The sequence below is a fragment of the Bombina bombina genome, chromosome 2, assembly GCF_027579735.1.
Source record: "Bombina bombina isolate aBomBom1 chromosome 2, aBomBom1.pri, whole genome shotgun sequence".
Taxonomy (NCBI): Eukaryota; Metazoa; Chordata; class Amphibia; order Anura; family Bombinatoridae; genus Bombina; species Bombina bombina.
The window spans coordinates 848,604,297-848,622,895 of NC_069500.1; the positions used below are offsets into that span (position 1 = coordinate 848,604,297).

The window sequence follows — 18,599 nt, forward strand, 5'->3', positions numbered from 1 at the left end:
TTCTTAAATGAAGGTAATATCATATCCCTGCTCATAAAGTAACCCATTAAGTAACTCTTATAGAGGATCAGCTATCTTATCTTTTAAAGCTTTATAGAAATCTTCAGATAGATCATCTGGACGCGGGGACTTATTAGGAGGTAGTGATTGAAAAATGTTTTGAATCTCTTAGGCCTAGATTTAGAGTTTTGTTGGTAAGGACCCGCGTAGCTAACGCCGGCTTTTTTCTGGCCGCACCATAAAAATAACTCTGGTATTGAGAGTCCACATAAAGGCTGTGTTAGGCTCCAAAAAAGGAGCGTAGAGCATATTTAACGCAGCTTCAACTCTCGATACCAGAGTTGCTTACGCAAGCGGCCAGCCTCAAAAACGTGCTCGTGCACGATTCCCCCATAGAAAACAATGGGGCTGTTTGAGCTGAAAAAAAACCTAACACCTGCAAGAAAGCCGCGTTCATCTCCTAACGCAGCCCCATTGTTTGCTATGCGGAAACACTGCCTAAGTGAACCTAACACCCTAACATGTACCCCGAGTCTAAACACCCCTAACCTTACACTTATTAACCCCTAATCTGCCGCCCCCGCTATCGCTGACCCCTGCATATTATTATTAACCCCTAATCTGCCGCTCTGTAAACCGCCGCTACTTACATTATCCCTATGTACCCCTAATCTGCTGCCCTAACATCGCCGACCCCTATATTATATTTATTAACCCCTAATCTGCCCCCCACAACGTCGCCTCCACCTGCCTACACTTATTAACCCCTAATCTTCCGAGCGGACCTGAGCGCTACTATAATAAAGTTATTAACCCCTAATCCGCCTCACTAACCCTATCATAAATAGTATTAACCCCTAATCTGCCCTCCCTAACATCGCCGACACCTAACTTCAATTATTAACCCCTAATCTGCCGAACGGAGCTCACCGCTATTCTAATAAATGTATTAACCCCTAAAGCTAAGTCTAACCCTAACACTAACACCCCCCTAAGTTAAATATAATTTAAATCTAACAAAATAAATTAACTCTTATTAAATAAATTATTCCTATTTAAAGCTAAATACTTACCTGTAAAATAAACCCTAATATAGCTACAATATAAATTATAATTACATTGTAGCTATTTTAGGATTAATATTTATTTTACAGGCAACTTTGTAATTATTTTAACCAGGTACAATAGCTATTAAATAGTTAAGAACTATTTAATAGTTACCTAGTTAAAATAATTACAAAATTACCTGTAAAATAAATCCTAACCTAAGTTACAATTAAACCTAACACTACACTATCAATAAATTAATTAAATAAAATACCTACAATTACCTACAATTAAACCTAACACTACACTATCAATAAATTAATTAAATACAATACCTACAAATAAATACAATGAAATAAACTAACTAAAGTACAAAAAATAAAAAAGAACTAAGTTACAAAAAATAAAAAAATATCTACAAACATAAGAAAAATATTACAACAATTTTAAACTAATTACACCTACTCTAAGCCCCCTAATAAAACAACAAAGCCCCCCAAAATAAAAAATGCAGTACCCTATTCTAAATTATTAAAGTTAAAAGCTCTTTTACCTTACCAGCCCTGAACAGGGCCCTTTGCGGGGCATGCCCCAAGAAGTTCAGTTCTTTTGCCTGTAAAAAAAAACATACAATACCACCCCCCAACATTACAACCCACCACCCACATACCCCTAATCTAACCCAAACCCCCCTTAAATAAACCTAACACTAAGCCCCTGAAGATCTTCCTACCTTAGCTTCACCATACCAGGTTCACCGATCTGTCCTGAAGAGCTCCTCCGATGTCCTGATCCAAGCCCAAGCGGGGGGCTGAAGATGTCCATGATCCGGTAGAAGTCTTCATCCAAGCGGGGCAGAAGAGGTCTTCCATCCGATTGAAGTCTTCATCCAAGCGGGGCAGAAGAGATCTTCCATCCGATTGAAGTCTTCATCCAGGAGGCATCTTCTATCGACATCCATCTGGAGCGGAGCAGCAGCATCCTGAAGACCTCCAACGCGGAACATCCATCCTGGCCGACGACTGAACGACGATTGACGGTTCCTTTAAATTACGTCATCCAAGATGGCGTCCCTCGAATTCCGATTGGCTGATAGGATTCTATCAGCCAATCGGAATTAAGGTAGGAATATTCTGATTGGCTGATGGAATCAGCCAATCAGAATCAAGTTCAATCCGATTGGCTGATCCAATCAGCCAATCAGATTGAGCTCGCATTCTATTAGCTGTTCCGATCAGCCAATAGAATGTGAGCTAAATCTGATTGGCTGATTCCATCAGCCAATCAGAATATTCCTACCTTAATTCTGATTGGCTGATAGAATCCTATCAGCCAATCGGAATTCGAGGGATGCCATCTTGGATGACGTCATTTAAAGGAACCGTCATTCGTCGTTCAGTCGTCGGCCAGGATGGATGTTCCGCGTCGGAGGTCTTCAGGATGCTGCCGCTCCGCTCCAGATGGATGTCGATAGAAGATGCCGCCTGGATGAAGACTTCAATCGGATGGAAGACCTCTTCTGCCCCGCTTGGATGAAGACTTCAATCGGATGGAAGACATCTTCTGCCCCGCTTGGATGAAGACTTCTACCGGATCATGGACATCTTCAGCCCCCCGCTTGGGCTTGGATCAGGACATCGGAGGAGCTCTTCAGGACGGATCGGTGAACCTGGTATGGTGAAGATAAGGTAGGAAGATCTTCAGGGGCTTAGTGTTAGGTTTATTTAAGGGGGGTTTGGGTTAGATTAGGGGTATGTGGGTGGTGGGTTGTAATGTTGGGGGGGGTATTGTATGTTTTTTTTACAGGCAAAAGAGCTGAACTTCTTGGGTCATGCCCCGCAAAGGGCCCTGTTCAGGGCTGGTAAGGTAAAAGAGCTTTTAACTTTAGTAATTTAGAATAGGGTAGGGCATTTTTTATTTTGGGGGTCTTTGTTGTTTTATTAGGGGGCTTAGAGTAGGTGTAATTAGTTTAAAATTGTAATATTTTTCTTATGTTTGTAAATATTTTTTTATTTTTTGTAACTTAGTTCTTTTTTATTTTTTGTACTTTAGTTAGTTTATTTCATTGTAGTTATTTGTAGATATTGTATTTAATTTATTTATTGATAGTGTAGTGTTAGGTTTAATTGTAGGTAATTGTAGTTATTTTATTTAATTAATTTAATGATAGTATAGTGTTAGGTTTAATTGTAACTTAGGTTAGGATTTATTTTACAGGTAATGTTGTAATTATTTTAACTAGGTAACTATTAAATAGTTCTTAACTATTTAATAGCTATTGTACCTGGTTAAAATAATTACAAAGTTGCCTGTAAAATAAATATTAATCCTAAAATAGCTACAATGTAATTATAATTTATATTGTAGCTATATTAGGATTTATTTTACAGGTAAGTATTTAGCTTTAAATAGGATTAATTTATTTAATAAGAGTTAATTAATATCGTTAGATTAAAATTATATTTAATTTAGGGGGGTGTTAGTGTTAGACTTAGCTTTAGGGGTTAATACATTTATTAGAATAGCGGTGAGCTCCAGTCAGCAGATTAGGGGTTAATACTTGAAATTAGGTGTCGGCTGTGTTAGGGAGGGCAGATTAGGGGTTAATACTATTTATTACAGGGTTAGTGAGGCGGATTAGGGGTTAATAACTTTATTATAGTAGCGCTGCGGTCCGCTCGGCAGATTAGGGGTTAATAAGTGTAGGCAGGTGGAGGCGACGTTGAGGGGGGCAGATTAGGGGGTTAATAAATATAATATAGGGGTCGGCGGTGTTAGGGGCAGCAGATTAGGGGTACATAAGGATAACGTAGGTGGCGGCGCTTTGCGGTCGGCAGATTAGGGGTTAATAAGTGTAGGTAGCTGGCGGCGACGTTGTGGGGGGCAGGTTAGGGGTTAATAAATATAATATAGGGGTCGGCGGTGTTAGGGGCAGCAGATTAGGGGTACATAAGGATAACGTAGGTAGCGGCGCTTTGCGGTCGGCAGATTAGGGGTTAATAAGTGTAGGTAGCTGGCGGCGACGTTGTGGGGGGCAGGTTAGGGGTTAATAAATATAATATAGGGGTCGGCGGTGTTAGGGGCAGCAGATTAGGGGTACATAAGTATAACGTAGTTGGCGGTCGGCAGATTAGGGGTTAAAAAAATTTAATCGAGTGGCGGCGATGTGGGGGGACCTCGGTTTAGGGGTACATAGGTAGTTTATGGGTGTTAGTGTACTTTAGAGTACAGTAGTTAAGAGCTTTATAAACCGGCGTTAGCCCAGAAAGCTCTTAACTACTGATTTTTTTCATGCGGCTGGAGTTTTGTCGTTAGATTTCTAACGCTCACTTCAGACACGACTCTAAATACCGGAGTTAGAAAAATCCAATTGAAAAGATAGGATACGCAATTTACGTAAGGGGGTCTGCGGTATGTAAAAGTCGCGGCTGAAAAGTGAGCGTTAGACCCTTTTTTGAGTGACTCCAAATACCAGAGTTAGCCTAAAACCAGTGTTAGGAGCCTCTAACGCTGGTTTTCACGGCTAACGCCAAACTCCAAATCTAGGCCTTAGTGACTAAGGAATTCCATATATGCAATTGGGAATTTGTTAATCTAGGAATTTCATTTTTTTTCCAAAATACATCATGTTTAATATCTATATTTCTTGGAATTTCAGAAGAATATAATTTTTCATAATAGTCTACAAACCTTTGAAGTATACACTCTGTATCTCTGACAAATCCTCTTCATGTACAGATAGCAGAAATTATATTTTTCCATTGTGTCTTTATTATATTGGCCAACATTTTCCCTAATCTATTACTATACCTATGAAATCTTTCAAATTTTTGCATCAAAATATTCTTTTATAGTCTTATTATTTCCTCCAAGAGAAAGTCATTATATTTACTAGTTAATTTTTCTGTGTTGTTTTTCCTTCATTTGTAGATTATTATTTTTTGTCTGATTATATAGGATTAAATATCAGCTTTCAGAGTTAACTTTGCTATGTCCCAAAATAATTGAAAGTTATTATGCAAAAAAAAAAAAAATCATACTCGTCCCAATGGTTATTTAAATATGTCTTAAAATTTTCAGAGTTTTTATAAAAAATTTGGATAAAAAATATTTATTTTGAATTTATGCAGTTCACCCAGAGAAAAAATAAGAGCATGATATGATAATGGGAATTCTAATATTTCTATATCCAAGACCTTAGGCAAAATAATTTGAGAAAACAAGTCAATTCTTGATATTGAAATATGTGTTTTTGAAATGAAGGTAAAATCATTATCAGCTGGATGTGAAAATAAATTATTGTGATGGTAAAAAAAAACATAATTTATGCTTACCTGATAAATTCCTTTCTTCTGTAGTGTGATCAGTCCACGGGTCATCATTACTTCTGGGATATTACTCCTCCCAACAGGAGTGCAAGAGGATTCACCCAGGCTGAGCTGCATATAGCTCCCCTCTACGTCACTCCAGTCATTCGGCCAAGGACCAACGAGAAAGAAAAAGCAAAGGGTGACGTGGTGACTGGGAGTATAAATTAAAAAATATTTACCTGACTTAAAACAGGGCGGGCCGTGGACTGATCACACTACAGAAGAAGGAATTTATCAGGTAAGCATAAATTATGTTTCTTTGTTAGTGTGATCAGTACACGGGTTCTCATTACTTCTGGCAATACCCATACAAAGCCAAAAGTGGATGACGGGAGGGATAGGCAGGCCTTTATACAGAAGGAACACTGCCTGAAGAACCTTTCTCCCAAAAATTAGCCTCCGATGAAGCAAGTGTCATATTTGTAAAATTTGGAAAAGTATGAAGCGAAGACCAAGTTGCAGCCTTGCAACTCTGTTCAACAGAGGCTCTTTTTGAGGCACAAGTGGAAGCCACAGCTCTAGTAGAATGAGCTGTAATTCTTTCAGGAGGCTGTGTCCAGTCTATAAGTAAACGAATTATGACGAAGCCAAAAAGAAAGAGAGGAAGCGAAGCCTTTTTGACTCTCCTCTGCCAGAGTAAATGACAAACAGAGAAGAGTTTGTCGAATTCTTAGTGCATGTAAGTAAAATTTTAGAGCACGGACTACATCCGGTTGTGCAGTAGACGTTCCTTCTTTGATAGAAGGATTTGGGCTAAAGAAGGAAAAACAATCTCCTTGATTGATTTACTGTTAGTATTCTACCTTAGGAAGAATCCCTGGTTTCAGTAGCGGACTACCTTATCGAATGAAAATCAAAATAAGGAGAAACACAATGTAAGGCTGATAATTCAGAGACTCTTTGAGCCGAGGATTTAGCCATATAAATGAACTTTTCAAAATAACAAACTTTATCAATGGAATGAAGGGTTCAAGGAAGGAACGCCCTGTACAATTAAGAACAAGGTTTAACTCCATGTGGAGCAACAGTTTTAACACAGGCTTCCAAGCCCGACAAAAAGCTGGAGTCAGGGGAATTTGACAGCGTTTGTTAAAAGAATGGGTCTGAGCTGAGATCTGTCCTTAATGAACTAGCAGATAAACCCTTTTTCTCTTTCCTTCTTGTAGATAATCACTTTATCTAGGAATCAAATTATCCAAGAGTAACTGGATCACACCAATATGGTATTTTCGCCTTATCTTTGGTGAATTCTTTTCTCGGTAAACAGGTTTCCTAGCCTTGTATTGAAGGTATTCAATAAGACTTGAATAAACCCACGTCTGATAAAATCTAGCGTTCAATTTCCAAGCAGTCAGCTTCAGAGAAGTTAGCTTTGATGTGTGAAGGCCTGTAAGAAGGTCCTGTTTCAGAGGTAGAGACCAAAGGGGGACAGGATGACATGTCCACAGGTCTGCATACCAAGTCCTTCTGTGGCCACGCAGGTGCTATTTGTATCACTGTTGCTCTCTGTGTTTGATTCTGGCAATCAAAGAGGAAGCAACGGGAAGGGTGGAAACAAGTAGCCATCCTTGAAGTCCCAAGGTGCTGTCAGGCATTATAGATGTCTGTTCCCTGGATCTGGTCCCGTAAAAGAGGAAGCTTGGCGTTTGTCGAGACTCCATGTGATCTATCTCTGTTTGCCCCACGACGAAGTATTTCGGCAAAGACCTCGGATGAAGTTCCCACTCCCAGGATAAAAGTCTGACGACTTAAGAAATCCGCCTCCCAGTCTCCACTCCGGGATGTGGATTGTGAGGTGGCAAGAGTGAGACTTGCCCTGCGAATTATCTTGGATATTTCAATCTAGCTGGGAGCTTCTTGTCCTCCTGAAGTTCCTTCCTGCTCCCTTCCTTTACTCTGCACTATACAATATTGAAAAGAAAGAGGGAGATATTTAGTCCACATTAATAATAAAAAGCAATTTATAAAACTGTTGAAAATGGAAAGTAATTGATTCTACTAAAATAGTAGGGGGAAAAAAGATGATTATAGACTATTTGGCACATAAAGATAAATTTGGGAAAATTAAGAGAAAAAAATTAGCTCTTAATCTCAATGAAAGATTTTACTTATAGACTCTCTATGCAGTACGTCAAAAGGTAGATTTAGTGCAAAAAAATAAAATAATAATTGTTTAAAAGATCCAAACTCACTCACAGAGCAGAGAGATTAACCCTAGTAGTATGAGGTCCTTTTCCATATTGCTGAATATAATCCATAAATGTGATGCTCTCACCTCAGTTTGTACGTTATACTACACACATTTCTTTAGTGCACACAATAGATATAATGTAACAAAACACAAAAAACCAGGCGAGTCTCCAGGCACAATTCGATAAAATTCTTTGTCTAGCTTTATTGGAAACCATTAAAAAATGGTGAAGTTAAAACAAAAATGAAATCATAAGAGCAATAGCTGGATTGTCTTACGCGTTTCGGCTACATGCGAGCCTTACTCATAGACAATAGATACAATGTCCCTTCTCATATATCACAGCTATATGAAGAGGCTTTCCTTACCACAATAGACAAAGTTCAATGTCCCTTCTCATATGTCGTAACTTTATGAAGAGATTTTCCTTAATTTAAACAAAATAGGCCTCTTCTTTTATTTTCCTCTTTTCTTTTGTTCTTTTTCCTCTATGCTCCCATTATATTTGGGTACAATAAATAAAAATGACTTGTATTCAATGGGACTTCTTGCTACTAAAGTCCAACAAATAGATGTAACCAACATCAAAAATAGAAAAGGGACCGTTACATCTTGTATTCAATGTTCCCAGGGAGATGATCCTTCACAAATATTGAGTCTAAGGGCTCCATGTACTAAGCCGTCAATTCATCCGTCATTGTAGACGCGGATAAACCCGCCGTTACTCGCCGCGGGCGAAATGGTGTCCGCTGTCGCTATGTACTAATATTCCCCCAATAAATAGACAAGTCTAGCCCGCCGCGAGCAGTTGCGGATTGTTGATAAATTTGACGCCTCGCTCGCCGCGACTAAGCTGATGTACTTAACTTTCAGTTGAATTGTCTGGCCAATTATTAACACGTGACATGCAAGGTGTCACGAACATCATAGTAGTCACGGGAATAGAATTTTGCTCCTATAAAAGTTCAACTTATCTAAATAACTTTATTATTGTTCAAAATTTTTTGAAGAGTGATAACAGAGCGTTATTTTTGTAATATTTATTTACAATTTGGATATGGCTTCATCTGGATCTGATAATATATAAATATTAATATAAAAATAATTATAAAGATTGACAACTATACAATACAAATTTAAAATATAGATTACTCTTTAATTACAGTCGACAAATTGGGCGCAATTTATGTACATGGAAATGAGAGACAAATTAGACGCCAGTTATGCTGTAAGTACAATGCTGATATTACTGCCTTTTATATATGTCTAGACTGGCGTCTAGATTGACTTTCCTATTGTTTTGTACCTTGCCCGCCACCTAAAAGGTGGCGAGGCAAAAATAACGAGGTGGGAGCGGAAATTGTAGCGAGCGGACAAATAGATTTTTTAGTACATTCGTTTTTGGCGAGTTGGTGGTCAAATGTGTCTAATTACAGTGAAAAATGGAGCGGTAGCGAGGTTTGGCGGATAAGTACGCTCGCAATTTTAAAGATGCGAGTTTTAACATAATTGACGGCTTTGTACATATCATTTTGCGAATTTTGACGCGAGATTTGTTGCGGGTAGCTCGCTGACTGCTTAGTACATGGAGCCCGGGAGAGAAAGCTTTCAGCACGGGTGATTCCCTTCTCTAACTTCACCCTCTCCTTTGCCTTGAGAAGGGTTGGGGAGGGGGCTTTACTGAAAGGCACTATCCCATCTTCCTCTCTCCTCGGTCCAGCTTATTTTGTGCTGCTCCTCGAGCATACAATGCCGCAGCGTCATTGCCCCTCTTTCCTGATCAGAATTAAAGTTAATTATCTTCGGTACATGGCTTGACAGCTTTGCAGATCTAACACTCAGTAGAAAGAAGCACCCATTGTTGACCTTGCCAACATCTTAACCCATATGCATAACTACCATGGGGTGTGAATACTACAGAGTCAATAATTCAGGGGAGATCCATCTGGAGCCTAATATAGTCACATGTAACCTTGAGAAAGAATATGTGCACCCAATCTTCAAATTCACGCAAAGCATAAAAAAATAATAATAGGTATGTGCTGTCATAAGCATGTAAGCATGTGCATTTTCTACTGGATGTATTTTAAGTGTATTATATACTATTGTTATTAACAAAAACAAACACAAGAATCAAGGTTGGCCTTATTTGCACCAACAACACTGCAAAACAGAGCCTTCAACATGGGGGATTTGTAAAAATTGCCAACACAGCAGCACACACAGAAAAAAAAATCTACTCATGTTCATTAAAATGATAAACACCTTGTAATTACAAAACTTTTTTGTCGTGCTGCTATAAAATAACATATTAGCCAATCTAAACATTTGTAATCAGATGAACATGTTGTTTGCTACAATTGTTTTTCAATAGCCAAACTATACCCACCGCGTGCCTTATTTGGAGGAGAAAAATCCAGGCTTTAGTTTGTAGATAACAAGTCATGGTCATAATCTTTGCACAAAGTCCACTGTTTTGCAGCTATCAGTTAAACCCAATTGGGGAAAGATACTGAACATTCAGGGTTAGCCTTGAGAAGTCTGCAGTGTGCATTTCAAGTACTGAGAGTTAGAAAATCAACAATTTGTAGAGCTGCGTTACAAGAAAAGGGTGAAACATAAATAATTATATTGCAAAGTTGTTTTAATACTCATAATTAAACATCATATATTAAATATTAAAGTGTTTACTATCCCTTTAAATAACAAAATACACACTGTTGAAAACAGTTGAAAAGCAAATATACAAGGATTTGACTTAGCTTTTTACATCTGCTGCTAAGTTTACTATAAGAGAGCAATATATATCCATTAGGGGAAGCGTATACTATTGCATTTCTTTTTAAATAAGCATGAAAATATGTGGATGGCTTGAAATGGATATGAATTGTAAGCAAATACACTTGAAAATATGCAGCATATCGATTTTGAATTTAGGCTTGAAGGGACATGAAACCCATATTTTTTCTTTCATGATTTAGAAAGAGCATACACTTTTAAAAAAACTTTCTAATTAAATTCTATTATCTAATTTGCTTAATTCTCTTTATATCCTTTGCTGAAAGGCATATCTAGAACTCAGTTGCTGCTGATTGGTGGCACAATACAGATGCCCCTGCAACAACTACATAGACTGAGTTCTAATAGTAGATAAATAATTCATTGTACAGAGACTGGGAATTCTAATACTAGAGAGAGAATTTATAAACTGTCTTTTTTTTATTTCTAAAAATCTTGAATCTATTTATTTCCACATTATATACATTTTATCCATCTGATAAATAAATTAACAAAAGGAAACTATCCAATCCCTTAATAACATGAAAATAACGATAACAGAATATAGCCAACAGCTTTGTATATTTTAAGCAACACATTTGCATCATCTAACGCTGTAAATTCACCTTGATTTATCCTTTATTTCATATAATTAAAAAAAAAAAAAAATGTGCAACTTGAATGTACTCATAAATGACCTTAGCTTTATAATGTACAGCTCAAGCAAATAATGTGTGTTTCTGATATTCTGATATTTCTCATATTTTAAAAATAAGCCTTGTTAATAATATTGATGACATTAATTGACTTTGAAGCAGTCTATGTATCCTGGTTTATTTATGGAATTATGTATGAGTTATTGAGTCCTAAACGAATGTACTGAGGATAGGGTGAAAGCAGAGAAGGAATTCAGGGGAAAATGAATAGCAGATTGCTTCACTGTCTGCAGCCCTGCTGCGTTTAGAAATTTCAGCATTGAGCTCCATGAAATGAGCTTGACATTGTGCCTACTGCTGTTCTTTAATGCCCAGAATTGTCCTCTGTGCTGGAAGCGCACAGCATGTAGCTTTTCATAAAACTCTCACATGTTTGTAAGAAAATAGATGAAAAGCTACTTATTCATAAGCTTGCAAACATCTTCACGTCGCTTTTCTGTGTAATATATGATAGCTTTTTAATATGTATCTTTCCCATGAAATAACTCCAATTTCCAACTGAGATAACACTGTGTCAAAATTTGCTATAGATATGTATAATTATTTATTCTAACAATCTTTAAGCACAATGTAAAAACAGAACAATGGATTTGCATAAAGAAATCTATATAATAAATGACCACTTGGGGGCACTGTTGCTTTAGAGCAAACTCAACCATTCAATTATAATAGAAAATGGAGAGCATAATAAATTGTAGAATACCACTCTTGTTGCTTAGTCATTTCTGTTGTATTACTGGTTTAGTTACTTGGCACGGTACATTAAAAAAAATTAAAAATCTGTCTCCTTCCTGCATATTTTTTCAACATGAAATGATGGAGATGACATGAATGAGTTTCTGCTTGGTGTACTAGGTATGTTAAAGTCAATTTTGCTGCATTTTTTGCACTGCAGTTTATTAGCCGTGACTTGATAGAGATTGTTAGTTGAAATCAGAATTGAATGGAGTCAAATTTAACAAAACCTAAATTTGCAATTTCACAGAATCACATGAAAGGTTCTGTTCCACTATATTCTTTTATCATGAGCTAAGAAATTGATAAGCATTTGACAGATTTTTTTTTTATATGTAGTTCTGCTCTAACAGACCTCATAAATAAGGTTTATAAATAATAAGTGTGTCTGTGAAAGTTAGAACTCTACTAAGACAGAGCAAAACTTGCAGTGAAAGTTTAAAGATTAGGACAAGGTTAATGCGATACTATATGGTATTTGAAATACATATTAACATACAAATAATCATCATCATAATAGTATAGCTCAAACCACTATAATAAAAATAAACCGTAGATTTTTTTCTACATTGAATGTACACGAGAAAGAGTAAAGACTGAATAAATAAATAAAAGCAAACAGAATTATAGTTCAATATATATATATATATATATATATATATATATATATATATATATATATATATATATATATATATATATATATATATATATATACGTGTGTGTGTGTGTGTTTTATATATATATATATGTATATATATGTATGTGTGTGTGTGTGGATATATATACAGGGAGTGCAGAATTATTAGGCAAATGAGTATTTTGACCACATCATCCTCTTTATGCATGTTGTCTTACTCCAAGCTGTATAGGCTCGAAAGCCTACTACCAATTAAGCATATTAGGTGATGTGCATCTCTGTAATGAGAAGGGGTGTGGTCTAATGACATCAACACCCTATATCAGGTGTGCATAATTATTAGGCAACTTCCTTTCCTTTGGCAAAATGGGTCAAAAGAAGGACTTGACAGGCTCAGAAAAGTCAAAAAGAGTGAGATATCTTGCAGAGGGATGCAGCACTCTTAAAATTGCAAAGCTTCTGAAGCATGATCATCGAACAATCAAGCGTTTCATTCAAAATAGTCAACAGGGTCGCAAGAAGCGTGTGGAAAAACCAAGGCGCAAAATAACTGCCCATGAACTGAGAAAAGTCAAGCGTGCAGCTGCCAAGATGCCACTTGCCAACAGTTTGGCCATATTTCAGAGCTGCAACATCACTGGAGTGCCCAAAAGCACAAGGTGTGCAATACTCAGAGACATGGCCAAGGTAAGAAAGGCTGAAAGATGACCACCACTGAACAAGACACACAAGCTGAAACGTCAAGACTGGGCCAAGAAATATCTCAAGACTGATTTTTCTAAGGTTTTATGGACTGATGAAATGAGAGTGAGTCTTGATGGGCCAGATGGATGGGCCCGTGGCTGGATTGGTAAAGGGCAGAGAGCTCCAGTCCGACTCAGACGCCAGCAAGGTGGAGGTGGAGTACTGGTTTGGGCTGGTATCATCAAAGATGAGCTTGTGGGGCCTTTTCGGGTTGAGGATGGAGTCAAGCTCAACTCCCAGTCCTACTGCCAGTTTCTGGAAGACACCTTCTTCAAGCAGTGGTACAGGAAGAAGTCTGCATCCTTCAAGAAAAACATGATTTTCATGCAGGACAATGCTCCATCACACGCGTCCAAGTACTCCACAGCGTGGCTGGCAAGAAAGGGTATAAAAGAAGAAAATCTAATGACATGGCCTCCTTGTTCACCTGATCTGAACCCCATTGAGAACCTGTGGTCCATCATCAAATGTGAGATTTACAAGGAGGGAAAACAGTACACCTCTCTGAACAGTGTCTGGGAGGCTGTGGTTGCTGCTGCACGCAATGTTGATGGTGAACAGATCAAAACACTGACAGAATCCATGGATGGCAGGCTTTTGAGTGTCCTTGCAAAGAAAGGTGGCTATATTGGTCACTGATTTGTTTTTGAATGTCAGAAATGTATATTTGTGAATGTTGAGATGTTATATTGGTTTCACTGGTAAAAATAAATAATTGAAATGGGTATATATTTGTTTTTTGTTAAGTTGCCTAATAATTATGCACAGTAATAGTCACCTGCACACACAGATATCCCCCTAAAATAGCTATAACTAAAAACAAACTAAAAACTACTTCCAAAACTATTCAGCTTTGATATTAATGAGTTTTTTGGGTTCATTGAGAACATGGTTGTTGTTCAATAATAAAATTAATCCTCAAAAATACAACTTGCCTAATAATTCTGCAGTCCCTGTATATACATACAGTATATATTATACACACATATGTAAATATATATATGTGTGTTTTTATATATATATATCTCTACACACACACACATATATATATATATATATATATATATATATATATATATATATATAAAATGCTAACGTGTTTCGACAAAAATTACTGCAGTATTGGTATTGTGTATACTAGAACTATCTCTGCTTCTATTCACAGCAAAATGGAATTAAAATGAAACCTTAGCTGTGATATGTTAATACAACTTGCATAGGATGCAGTACTACATTTAGAAAATCTGTGTAGAAAAGGATTTAGTGACATAAAGAATAGTACACATCATCTAAAAAAGCCATATGAAGCTCCGGGCTACAAATATTTGTGATTGTATGAAAGGTAATCAAAGCCTCAGTACTTGACTTCGATCAAATCAAGAAGGTTTTACAGCAACATAACAGAAAAAACAATAAAAAGCCCATACTGTACAGAGAGACACTAATAAAGTACATAATCACACAATCATTTCATGACTGAAATATGATTGTTCCTGCTTGATTAAGCGCTTATGTGACAATGTCTTACACAGCTTTAGCTGGAGAAATGAGTATTTTGTCAAATAATTGATTTAATTGTCAGTCCTAGCTATGTAATTTGGTACACCTTATTGTCCGAGTATTTCATTTACTTTTTTTAACTTGAAAAAATAAGTAAGATAATAAGCGCTTCCAAAAAACACAAGGACTACCATTTAATAACTGTAGAGAGCATTTTTTCCAAACTGTGCCGCCGTAGCAAATCTAAAAACCATTAAAAGCTATTTAGTAAAGTAGGGCTGGGAAATCACAACAGTTTGAAATATTCACCACAGCTTATATTCCCTTTAAAATTCATAAAATATGCATGCAGCCATTAGGTACAATGAACTGAATCTTCAAGTAGAAATGCCAGCTGCTTTATATAATCAATGCAAAAAGAATGCACTGGTAGATTTGCATACACAATCTTGGCATTTTGTTAATAAAGTATTGTTGAAAATGTGTTTTTTACAGTTGCGGTTAATTCAGATAGTTTTTTTGCTTAACAGAAAGAAGAAAAATATAATTTATTGTGAAATTACTGAATGGAATGCTCTTGATATTTTTTTTTAGGGAAACAAATATGAGAAATCTATTGTATTTGTTTGTATGCAAGGAGTTTCATAAACCGAGAACTGCTTTTAAAAGCATTTTTACAGAATGATAACATTTTAATGACGCATCTAGCATTCATTTAACTAGAGAAGCTATGTAACAAGATATGTTCTGATCACTATAAGCCTATCTTTCAAGGTTCAATGAAATGAAGTAGCTGAAAATTACGTGAATAAGTGCAGTGTTTATTCCTTAGGCTGACCTGCAATTTTAACAACCCTTCCCACACTCTTAATTAACAGGGCACACTCATGATTTAGAAATACATTAGCTTAATTTACAGCATAAGTTATTTTATGCATGTTACAATTCTACTGTAGATAAACTAATATTAGTAATTCTATGTCTATCATTTTAGATCATCATATTTCTTACAATATTTTCTTCTTTGAAAATAGAATCTATTTGCTACTGAAGGTGAAATATAATACATAGTTATATCTAAAGATGAATGGTGGAGTTTAAACATATTCTTGTTTGAGTAGAAATGGATATCGTCACGGATAACAGACCTCCAGGTCTATCCCCACCCCCTTACTACCTGGCTAATTTCTTTTTACTTTGGATTTGGCCCTTTCATGGCATACAGAATCTCCCAGACTCTTGCTATCTGTTGTTTTGCTATGTGTACTTTGTCAGGAAAGAGCTGAACTCTGACCAGGAAAACCCTTCTCGGCTGGCCGGGCTCCTGGAACTGCCGGTCGGCCGCATCACCCTGGACACCCACTAACTTTTACACCAGGTCGCTCCGCTTTTTTGGGGATTGGTAGCCCCTAGGGAGGACCAGAGGTGGGGTGATTACCGGAAGGAAGCTCCCTTGGGAAACAGGGTTTTTGGACACTGCCACCTCCATATCTTTACCAGGCTGTAACTCTGGTCCCCAGTAGCAGATCCTGCCACTTTTTGGACTGTGGCATCTGGGGACCGAGGGCTTTCCAATAACACTGCCGCACCCCCGGGATCACCCCGAAACTGCGACCTAAGTACTATGGGGACTCTATGGGACTGTTGCTCCTATGGAGGCGCCGGACTGTCTGGAGGGGTGGGAATGGCGGGAGATCTTGGGATAAGATAAGCTTCTGAATGTGTATATAAGCAGTGTGTGTTTCACAATAAAATCAGTTCTTGTTTTACCTTTGGGTGAGCTCCTGAATACTAGTCTTACTTTGGGGGGTGGGCTTGCTATAATCACTTTCTTCGCTACATAGGATCCTTCTGGCGGAGCTACCCAGTCAAGGATAGCCGGTATTCATCAGGTGTGGGCTACAATCACTTGGCGGCTACACAGCTGCAGTCGGCAGGGAGGAAGCAGGACCCTTTTGGTGGAGCTACCCAGTCGGGGTAGCCGGGGTTCCGTCACAGATATACATCTAAGACTATAATCCAAACCATCCCAATGACTATCAATTTTATACCAAACTTCCATTTTTAAACATATATTCATAGTGCAGACACACTACTGCCCTCTCTTTGCCAAGTCAAAAAATACACAAATAAAAAGAAATCAATCAAATCTAAAATAACTTCAGAAGCCTATGCATCAATTCATCAAACTTTTTACCAACTTGGTTTCATATGAACAGTATGATTAAAAAACAAACAGGTAAACACTGCATAAATGTACTGTATGCAAAGATGGATATATAAAAAATATTACAGATATTATTTTTCTCATTTTTTTTTACCTAACCTGCCCTATATGTTTCCTCTATACTTTTCTCTTTAGCTTTCATTATTCTGTTCCATATAACAATATCTATTTATATCTAGATATAGATGTAGCTCTAGTATATGCATGCATACCTGTTTTACACATTTTACAACTGTATAAAATTTGTCATGAAACAAAAGATGGAATTACTAGTGTTACCTTTAAACCCAACATCGTATCATGTCCGCTCGCACTTTGATAAATATTCCCCTTAAAGTGATTGTAAAGTTGAATGACTTAAAGCCCAGTATTTAAAAATACTGTTAAAAACATGGGCACTTTAAGTCATTAAACTTTACAATTACGCTTCATTTTTTAAATACTTACCGTTTTGTTTCTGTAAACTTCCCTCCGATCCCCTTCAGTATTGAGCAGATCAATGACGAATCAGGCTTCCTCCAATCGTTGTGTACCAAGTTTGGTGTTCAGCTTGTGAGGCATACAATGACTGGAGGAAGCTGGATCGTCACCAATCTTCTAAATACTGAAGGAGATGCAGGCAGAGGATTTGCGGTAAGTTTACAGTAACAAAAAAGTAAGTATTTTAAAAAAGAAGCGTAATTGTAACGTTAAATGACTTTAAATGCCCTTGTTTTTAAGAGTATTTTTAAATGCTAGGCTTTAAGTCATTAAACTTTACAATCACTTTAAGGGACATTATACTCACATTTGAAATCACTTGAAAGTGATGCAGAAAAACTTTAAAAAGCGGACATGAAAATATCACCTGAACATCTTTATTTTTTTAGCTCACAATACTGAAGTGCTCTGTAAACAGTTATACTTCAGCTGCTGTCTAGCTGCAAGTTGAAAAGAAAAAACAAAACAACAAAAAAGCCAATCAGCATCAAAGGTGATGTCATGCATTGCTTTGCTGTGATCTTGGGAGATTTCATAGTAAACTTCCTTAAACTGAATAGGAAAATAACATGACTGTGCCTGCACATGAAAGATGCACACTCCCTTGCAAGTCCTGGAACTAGCATTCTGATTGTCTGCTTAAAGTATCTTTACAATGGGGTGTGAATACTTAGATAAATATCTTCCTTTTTTGCATAGAGATGTACAGGTGATATTTTCTAGCCGCTTTTTACAGCTATGCTGCATCAATTTTAAGTGATTTAATATTTGGGTATCATGTTCCTTTAAGGTAATTCAACCTCTTTGCAATGGCTGCACTACCCGGTATGTTGTCTTTCACAAAGGGCTTCTAAGGCTGTAGGAGCTCAGATTTAGCTGACAATGGTGAGACAGTGCTATTTCTGCATGCCTTTGTTGGCAAGACATGCACTCCTTTAGCCCTAGACATCCTTGTGAGGGCCAAATTTCAGTCTACTCCAGAATTAATATTGTTTTAAAAAAAAAAAGATAATTCCTTTATTACCCATTTCCCAGTTTTGCATAACCAACATAAATATACTTTTTACCTCTGTGATTATATTGTATCTAAGCCTCTGCACACCGCCCCCTTATTTCAGTTATTTTGACAGATTTGCATTTTAGCTAATTAGTGCTGACTCATAAATAACTC

General features: G+C 37.0%; 1 long non-coding RNA gene across 1 annotated transcript in view; it reads right to left on the reverse strand.

Annotated features, from left to right (window-relative positions):
- The window catches only part of LOC128648057 (uncharacterized), a 97,193-nt gene extending 87,137 nt beyond the window's left edge, over nt 1-10,056 (reverse strand). Inside the window, exon 1 of the long non-coding RNA XR_008400488.1 lies at nt 9,998-10,056. This is a non-coding gene — a long non-coding RNA (uncharacterized LOC128648057). The remainder of the gene's footprint in view (nt 1-9,997) is intronic.
- Nucleotides 10,057-18,599: the final 8,543 nt, after the last annotated feature.